General features: G+C 43.0%; 1 protein-coding gene and 1 pseudogene across 4 annotated transcripts in view; both read right to left on the bottom strand.

Moving 5' to 3' along the window:
• Bfar (bifunctional apoptosis regulator) overlaps positions 1 to 8759 on the bottom strand; it is a 30106-nt gene extending 21347 nt beyond the window's left edge. The window contains exon 1 of one of the 2 annotated variants that reach the window (XM_021184962.2): positions 8544 to 8759. The gene's annotated coding sequence lies outside the window, so the exon portion shown is untranslated. The remainder of the gene's footprint in view (positions 1 to 8543) is intronic. The other variant, XM_021184963.2, reaches the window with a different exon arrangement.
• Positions 2136 to 8764, bottom strand: LOC110311573 (annotated as a pseudogene). Of its 2 annotated transcripts, none has more exons than XR_002379973.2 (2): positions 8544 to 8764; positions 2136 to 3708 (listed from the first exon to the last, which is right to left on the bottom strand). The product of XR_002379973.2 is annotated as a periphilin-1 pseudogene, transcript variant X2 (transcript). The 2 variants fall into 2 exon arrangements; XR_002379974.2 differs by lacking the exon at positions 8544 to 8764 and adding an exon at positions 4088 to 4179.
• Between the last annotated feature and the right edge of the window lie 620 nt (positions 8765 to 9384).

Below are 9384 nucleotides of genomic sequence, written 5' to 3'. Positions count from 1 at the left end.
GAAAAAAACCAAAAAAAAAAAAAAAAAAAAAAAAACCCAAAAAAAAAAGAAAGTACTCAGTTGTTAAGTGCTTGCTGTACAAGCCTGAAGACCTAAGTTGGACCTCATATTTTAAAAGATAAACAAATAAATAAGGTGGGATGAAGAGATGGTTTAATGGTTAAGAGTTATCAGGTGCTCTTCCAAAGGACTCAGGTTCAATACCCAGCACCCATTCGACAGCTCACAACAGTCTGTAACTCCAGTTTTGGGGGGGATCTGATACTCTCACATGGACATACCACCAATGTACATTAAAACAAAAATAAACAAATAAGGCATGTGTAGCTTATTACAATTACAAAGCTGACAGGTGGAAACAAGTAGGTTCCATAGCCTAAAGAAAGCGTCCCAGGCCTAGTGACGATGGATGGAACCTGAATAATAGTGCCCTAGCCTCTGGCTTCCATGTGCACACATAGACATTCAAAGAAAACCAACTCAAACTCAGTTACCAGGATCGAGATTATACCTAAAATTTCAGGAATGTTTTTAAGGTCTATTTCAAATTCAGCCTAAAACTTTTTTTTTTCAATCATCTCTTTGCAAAGATATTCAGTGTGAGCAAAACAACCCCACTTTGGGTCTGAAGAGATGACTCAGTGGTTAGAGCAATGGGTGCTTTTCCAGAGAACTATCCCAGCACCTACATGGCAGGACACAACCATCTGTAACTCCAGTTCAGGGGATCTGGTGTCATCCTCTGGCTTCTTACAGGCACCACATACACGTGGTACACAGATACCCATGCAGACAAAACACACATACATATAAATAAAAATCTTTTTTTAGATGTATTTATTATTTTATGTATATGAGTACACTGTAGCTGTACAGATGGTTGTGAGCCTTCATGTGGTTGCTGGGATTGAATTTTTAGGACCTACGCTTGCTCCAGTTAACCCTGCTCTCTCTGGCCCCAAAATTTATTTATTATTATAAATAACTACACTGTTGCTGTCTTCAGACACACCAGAAGAGGGCATCAGATCTCATTACGGATGGTTGTGAGCCACCATGTGGTTACTGGGACTTGAACTCAGGATCTTTGGAAGAATAGTCAGTGCTCTTAACCGCTTAGCCATCTCTCCAGCCCTAAAATAAACATCTTAATACACATTAAATAGAAATTGAAAGAATTTCATCATAAAGATACTATCCTAACAAAGTACTTAATAAGTATGAATCACTCCTTTATCACCTAGTATACACCAAGGTGCTGCAATGGTACAGATGAGAAAAACAAGCTAGGATTTGACAACACTATCTGGGACATGAACTCTAACTGTTAGCTCTTAGACTGTTCCACAGAGAACATTCACAATCAAATCCGGAGGCCAGGCCTAGTCTGGGATAACACTATAAATGCTGGTAGAATACAAAAAGTATCCATCTCCCATGACTACCATATAAACATTAATGTGCCCAGACTAACTGAGGCAAAGGTCAGGAATGGCAGTAAGAACCAACTGTCAGTGAACAGAATAGAATGTTATGGAATTCCTGTAGCCAGTAAACCTAACTCTTCCATTAATAAGACAGACAGCATTTCCAGTCTCTCTAATCTAAAACTCTGTATTTTTCCAATTCCAAAAAGACTCTGGAGAAGGCCAGAGGTGACTAGGATAAAGGTAACATGCTCCATTAGACCCTGACTTGTTGTCTGAACAGATTGCCTTAAGCTGTGTTGGGCAAGATGAGTGCAGGCTGAGAAGGGCATCAGGCTAAGCCTGTCATCTGCTATCCCTCTGGCAGACATTCTAGGATCTATTCTGCATTACATGCAGTAGTTGTTCAACAACTCAGAAAGCTATTAAGAAAAACAAATCCCTCCCCCAAACCACAAAACCCCAAACCAAAAAGCTTATAGGGGTTACCAAGTAACACATGCTCTAATAATAGTTGGTTTAAAATATTCATTTTGATGCTGGGATTATAGCTCAGTGGTGGATCAGATGCCTAGAATAACAAAATTCTGAGCGTAATCCCCAGTACCTCACAGATACATCAACTTCAACTCATATTACAAACTTATGTGTCCTTTGAAGAGTCAGCTCATCCCCGTGTTTTATTCTCTTAAGATACCAAAGTACCAGTTTATTAAGAAAACAAACTTTAATGTAGGATGATTTTAATAAAAGCAACAAAGCCTAAGAAAACAAGCCAAAAGTCAATAAAAATCACAACTCAAGTCCTAACAATTTTACATGCTACCATTTACTATGAAGTTCAATCTAACTGTAAAGTACACTGAGCCATACATTCATCTCCTTGGAAGACTACAGAACATGAGTTAGTAAGCCTCCGCAGCAGGCTAAGACACACACTGGTGAGTGTATGAATCATGAGGTTCCATAAGTAGAAACATTTCTGAAGATGATTTTAAGCTGACCATTTCAGATGTTTCCTAGATGTATCCTAGATGCTTAACTGAAGTTGTTTCATCACAAAAATTCCCTATTTGAAGTATTTATACAATTCTGGAATGACAATCAAGATACACTTTCTGCTAGAGCACCAGTCCTTAGGAAGCAGCAGCATCATAATCTGCAATGAACTGCCTGAGCTCCTCCACACAGCGCTCACTCAGTTCACGTAAATTCTGCCGAAGCGCAGACTGAATGGGCCTTTCTAAGGAAGCGTCTTTTTCAACCAGCATTTTCACCACCATTCCGAAGGTCTCACAGTCTTGGTAGTAGGCTTGTTCAATTTCCTTGGTCTTTGACACTATTGCTTTACAGCGATTGGTTACTTGGTTATCAATGAGTTCTGTGTGATCTTTTTTGTTTGACTCAGGTTCTTGTGACTGATCCATAAGTTCTGAGAAGCCAACTTCAAACTCAGAAATTTTAGGTAAGTCACTTTCATCTGCCATCATTGGCTTTTCTACAGCTTGCCTGCTTGCAGCTTTAGGACGTCCCTTTTCATCAAGCCTTTTGAGTTTGTTTAAACTTTCTGACGAAGGAACTGCTGAAGAACTTTTTGGGTGTGTGTCTCTTGGTGTTTTCAAAGACTGGCCAGCCCTCTTTTTACCTCCTTCTGGCTTTTCTTCACTGTGCCGTTTGTAGGAGGAATGAGCATGCTTGGACTTCCTAAGCTCTGACCCATGGGAAGAATGCAGTTTGCTTTGTTTTGGAGAATGGCTTCCACTGGATCCAGATCTGCTATGTGGGGAGTTCTTCTGATCTACACATGATTTTCTGGAAAAACAAGAAGCCCCTTTATGGGGAGACTGTTGTTCTGAATAATGGGAAGAAGAGGAACATTTTCTTCTAAAGTCATCTTTCTCATCCCTGCACTCATGCTGTCGGCTTGCAGAAAGATCACCTCTTGTTTTCCTCAGGGTAGATTCATCACTGGAGACATTCTGAGGAACTTCATCATATGATCTGTTAGGCCACATCTTGTCTCTTCTGTACACTGATCCTGGACGGTGACCAAGGATGACCGGGATATGAAGCATGGAAGGTTGGGCTCGCCACAAGTTCACCAAGACAATCCTAGCAGTTCTTTGATGGCCACTGAGATAACTAGCCTCAAAATTCACTTGCACACTAGATAGGCTGGACTCTAGGAGACGTGAACTCCAGTGTAAATTGATGGTTCCAAGTTCCAGGATGCTGGTACGCAGGCTGCCACAGAAGCAGTTAGAGGTCTCGTTGGCATGTGCTGGTGAGTAAAAGTTAAGTATAAACTGTCTTGTATTATTTTCTGTAGGAACAATTGATGGGCACCTTACAAACCCTGAAAGGTTAGTGCACACCTCTTACAGATTTATAAAACTTTAAAAAGGGGTCAAGAGGATCCATACCTGTGCATACCAATTCTTAAGACAAGTCATTCTGTAACCTAACCCTCCCAGGTTGGCCTTGTCCCTCAACAGAACTAAGATCTCCATCAGAAAGAGGCTGTTCCCTTCCCTACCCACAATCCTCCAGAGCAATACTGTCCTCCTAGGTTGGCCTTGTCCCCTTCCCTACCCACAATCCTCCAGAGCATACTGAGCTGGTTATATCAGTGAGATTCAGCTGGGAGTAGTGGTGTGTACCTTTTAATTCCAGAATTCAGGAGATGGAAACAGGAGGATCTCTGTGAGTTCAAGGCCAGCCTGGTCTACACAGCAAGTTTCAGGACAGCCAAAGCTACATAGTGATACTCTGTCTCAAAAAAACAAAAACAATCCAATAAACAAATGAGCAAAATTACTGACTTTCTAACCAATCTTGAATCATAGACGTGACCTAGCTCTGTATTGTTTTTGCCTATTAAGGTACTAGAACAATGGTTTTCCACCCTCCTAATGCTGCAATCCTTTAATACAATTCCTCATGTGTGGTGACCCCAAACCATAAAATTATTTTCACTGCTACTTTATAATTGTAATGTTGGTGTTTATGAATTGTTAATATAAATATCTGTGTTTTCTGATGGTCTTAGGCAACCCCTAAAAAGCATCACTCAACCCCCAAATTTGTTGAAACTCAGAGACCGAGGACCACTGCACTAGAAGGAAGTAAATCTATCGTAGAATCAAGACTTTCCTTTATGCAAACCCATTCACCTTCCCTCTCAACCCTGCCAAAAGCAGAACTGATAACATGATTCAAATGTGGTAGGAGATTCCAGGTTCTGTAGGCTCTTTTCCCCAATACAGCAGCCCTCTTAAGTTCTATCTACTCTTAGAAAAGCAAAATGCAGTTGCTGACTTTATTTTGCACATCCTATTTCAGCCACATTTGTCTCTCCAAATCTGGACTCCATGAATTCGAATCAAGTTACAGAATCCTATTATATCACACAATAGCTACAAAGTGGGGCTCTAAATATTTGCAGATGAAAATTGAAGCAAACAAATATCTGACTCTTTATTAATGTGACTCTTAATATCTTCAATAGAATCCCGTGGGAAACTTCAAGAACTTGAACTAGAATGTCTGAGAACAAGGCAGAAGAGTACACAGTCCTCCTTTGGTGTCTCCTCCAGGACTTTCCAGGGTGACAGGATTCATGGGTGTGCAAGTCCTTTCTGGGCAAGGACAGTGTTTGCAAGTGGCCTATGCACTGTTTCCTATACCCCTCCACCCCACCCTGTCTTCTCTCCAATCCCTCTGGTTTCTGTGTAGCCTTGCTGTCCTGGAACTCACAGAGGTCCATGCACCTCTGCCTCCCAAGTATGAGGATTAAAGACTTGTGCCACCACCACCAGGCTCCTTTAGTCATCTCTTAACATGCTTGTTATATAAGCAACCACAGTAAGCCTGACTACAAAGTACAAGTGATCAAAATACCAGGCAAACAATGCCCAGAGAGCTGGAGAGGCTAAGGATCTGTGAAATGGTGGGAAGCTATCAGGGTGTGTACACCTACACATAGCCTCATTCCTCTTGATTCAGTGTAGTACTTAGCATACGTCAAAAATCAAATGTTGCTTTTTGGAACTTCCTGGATTTTTCTGGCAGGACTGGAGGTAGAACTCAGGGTCACTGTGCACAACAGATAAACACCATACTACTGAGCTACATTCTCTAGCCCACAATTGAACTGAATTTTTCCCCTCATTCACCACTGAACTTGCAGATATGCAATTTATAGATATGGACCTGACTATGTACCTAAAACAAGTTCTTCACAAGAGCCTAGAAGTTTACTCCTATATGTAATCTGCATGTAAATGCCTAACTATGACAGACTAGGTATGGCTAAAGTGAAACTTAAATAATGCTCATTTCCTATTCTCTTTTTGTGAATCTCTTTTTTTCAATGTTTGAATCATCTCCCTAGAGCAAAATTCCCATTAAACTGCCCAAAAACCTTCCCCACTAAACTGGACCCGATAGTACAGGCCTGTAATCCCAGCAGCTCAGTGGTGAAGGACTAAGAGTTCAAGGTCATCATTGGCCAGCCAGCGAGTGATGCATGAAACCATCTCAACAAAACAACACTCCCTACTACGGAAAAAGAAAAGAAGACAAAATAAAACCTAGAACTGTGGTTTTATTCAGTGAAGAATATGCATGACAAAGTAGTAAACTAACTTTCCTAGTGCTGGGAACTGAAGCCAGGATTTTGTTCACTCTAAACACACTCTACTACAGAGGTAGTACCTTCAGCCCCAATCCATAGAACTAAGACTTGGAACTTGCAATCTTCCTGCCTTGGTCTACCAAGTAACTAAAGGTCTGCACCACCACAGGCTTTGGCTTGTTAAATGCTGAGACACCATCATGTCTGGCTGTCAAGTGAACATTTTCACTTATAGCACAAACTTGAGGCAGAATGATCACATTAAATTTTAGCTCAACAAACCATTAGCTGCTTGATCTAGGGTAGGTCATTTCCTTTCTTTGTATCCCCTATACTGTGGGGATAATAACCATATATCACAACTCACAGGAGTTCCTTCTATTACTAAGATTAGACTCTGTTCATAGACCACCTATAAATTTCTGCTCCTTGAGGTTTTTTTTTTTTTTTTTTTTCTTTTCTTCAAATGCTCCTCCTGAAATGACTAAGGTAATGCCATCTGGTTTTGAATGTATTTTGTCTTTCCCCTTTCTGCAACCCAATGTCTGCCTTGGATGCCCATTTGAGGTTACATCTAAAATTATGCCCTGCCAGGAATGAAAGTTTACTCTGATCCTCATCTAACTTTGACGTAAATTAAGGTCTTTGAGGTTTTTGTCTTTAAAAACTCTATCCCTGGGCAGAGGCAGCAAGGGATATTTTCAGAGGCATACGGCCACTTATGGTCTTGTCATCAATTAAAAGGACTTAAATTTTTTAACTGGCATAATCAGCATGGTTGTCAATATCTATCTTAAATGGATCATTACACTCCCATCTGTTAAGATTTCTGAGTCAAAAGTATCCACTAACAAGATCCAAACTGTTTTTGATGATTAATCCACTCCAAACCCAAGTTAACTGTGTAAAGTTTATCTGTGTGTTACCTAATCTGGACTACTTGGTAGAGTGTTGGCTGACTGGTTCTATCATCAGCAGTGTATAAACTGGGCATGGTGGCACACACCGCTCAGGGAAATCTCTCTTTTTCGTAAGTCCAGATTTGTAGACCCAGTTCAAGAGTTTCATTTTCTACCTTCTCCATTTCCTGTTACTCAAGTCAGAAAGCCAGGGAAATCAGAAGTCCAAGAATTATTCTTGGCCAGCCTAGATTACATAAACCCTTTCTCAACAAATAAAACAAGCCAGGCATGGTGGCATTTAATCCCCACAGGCAGGTGGATTTCTGTGTATTCTCGGCCAGCCTAGTGTGAATTATTGGACAGCCAGGACTCCATAGAGAAACCCTGTCTCAAAATGCNCCCCCCCCCCCAATAAACAAACAAAAAAACAAAACCAAAACCAAAGTTAAGTCTTCAGAGCGAGGCTAACCTGGGCTCCCAATCTGGTCACCCTTTGTTCTCCTCACGTTTCATTACTTTCCATTTATCAGGCCACACTAATATCATCGCTAAAGGATTGTTGGATTAGATGTCAAACGTTGACCAGGTAAAAAGTTTGCTGACTGATAATAATAGCATTACTAACTGTCACATTTTACTGAATGCTGGCTACAGTGTGGTTAGCATTTATAACGCCAGAGAGAAAGAGGGGAAAGGGTGTGTGTGTGTGTGTGAACAGGCCTGGACAGAGTACGACTTTCCTATCAGGTTTATGGACGATATTCCCAGGCACATACCGTGCACTTTGGTCGGGATACATCCAGGCTATTTATAAAAGAACACTGACAAAAGTAAAAAAAAAAAAAAAAAAAACTTCATCGGCACGTGCAGTCCGTACCTAAAGGTGAAAGGAAAACTCCTTCGCATTGGCCTCTCCTGGTGTGACGTTGGGGCCACTCCAAGGGCGGGCCAATGGGCTTCCGTGGGGAGGACCCAATGGCTCCCACTTTCTCTTCTCAACTAAAGTTAGGGGTTCGCCCCTTGCCCAGTTAAAGGTCCCCAGTAAGACACACCGTCTCTCTCCTAACACACACACACACGCTCTCATCAGCACACGATTTTTGAGTCGTGAGTATGGGAATGAGAAGAGTTAAGCTCTAGGTCAGCCCCGGTGTCACTTTGGAGTCTGATGTTCCGTTATCCTCATTTCCCATTATGAAACCCTCTGCCTTGGGACAGGAAGGTGCCTCGGATCTAGCCGACGTGGCGGGCGCCCATAGCCCGCAAGTAAGTGGAAACAAGACCCATCTCTGTCACCACCCCAGGGGCGAGTGGCTCTGACTCAGACCCCGACGCGGGCGAGGACTAGAGACCTGCAGTGGCGTGGGTCTTCCTTCGCCTCGTAAGAGAAGGGGAACTGCCAAACTACGGTCCGCAGCCCGGCCCGGACGCGTCCAGGCCGGGGTGAGGAGGCCCCAGAGCCTGGACCCACCCCGCCAGCGCAGCTCCGGGAGCGGGTTCAGTTCCGTCTCCCGCGCCGCACTCTCAAGCCAAGCGCCCTGCCGGACCATTACCACCCCACACCGTGTCGAAGCTCACCTCGCCACTAGTCCTGGGACCCACTCGGTCACCGCCACCTGCTAGGACCCCGCGGAAGTAGAGGACAAGGCTTCGCTTCCGGAAATAACCTGGGCCTACGGGCCGACCATGGTCAGCTCCCGCAACCATAGAGGAGAGACCTCTTTACGCTCTCAACCCCGTGCGACCTCCGGCTGCCTAGAGCGGCTGCTCTAGGGCCCGGCGGGCGCATGCGCACCAACGCGACCCGCCCCTTCCTCCTTTTCGTCCGAGCCAAGCACAGAAGTCACTGCCCGGGGCCTGGAGGTTCCAGCTGGATTGCGTTCCCGTGTTTAGCTAGCTTTATTCAGCCATCAAAGTCTCCCACAGTGCCCGTATGCACCGTAATAGATCTTAACTTCACATTTATGAAGAAAATCACAGAAGCAGTCCTTAAAGTTTTATTTATAGGGTCGGGATTTGGGATAAAATGGGGTTATCACATTTACTCCGCAGTTACCCACCTTGATCTAGATCTGTTGAGAACTCAATGGTGCTATGCTTTCAATCTATGACATTGTGAGACCATGCTTGGCAGGAGAATCTTTGTGAGTTCGAAGCCAGTCTAGTCTACGGAGTGAATTCCAAGACAGCCAAAGCTACATAGTGAAACTTACAAAGCCAAAGAAAGAAAAAGTTCCTGTTTCTCCGTTCTGATATAATAAACTCTTTGCAACCCCATTCACATGTACGTGCCCTCAATTCTTCCCTTTCATTGTATCTTTATAAAAACGTGTTAATAGACAACTTGGGTTTTTCTGCTTGTTTGTTTGTTTCGAGACAGGGTTTCTCTGTATAGCCCTGGCTGTCCTGGAACTCACTT

This window comes from Mus caroli, chromosome 16, assembly GCF_900094665.2.
Source record: "Mus caroli chromosome 16, CAROLI_EIJ_v1.1, whole genome shotgun sequence".
Taxonomy (NCBI): Eukaryota; Metazoa; Chordata; class Mammalia; order Rodentia; family Muridae; genus Mus; species Mus caroli.
This window is presented reverse-complemented; position numbering and strand designations above follow the sequence as displayed.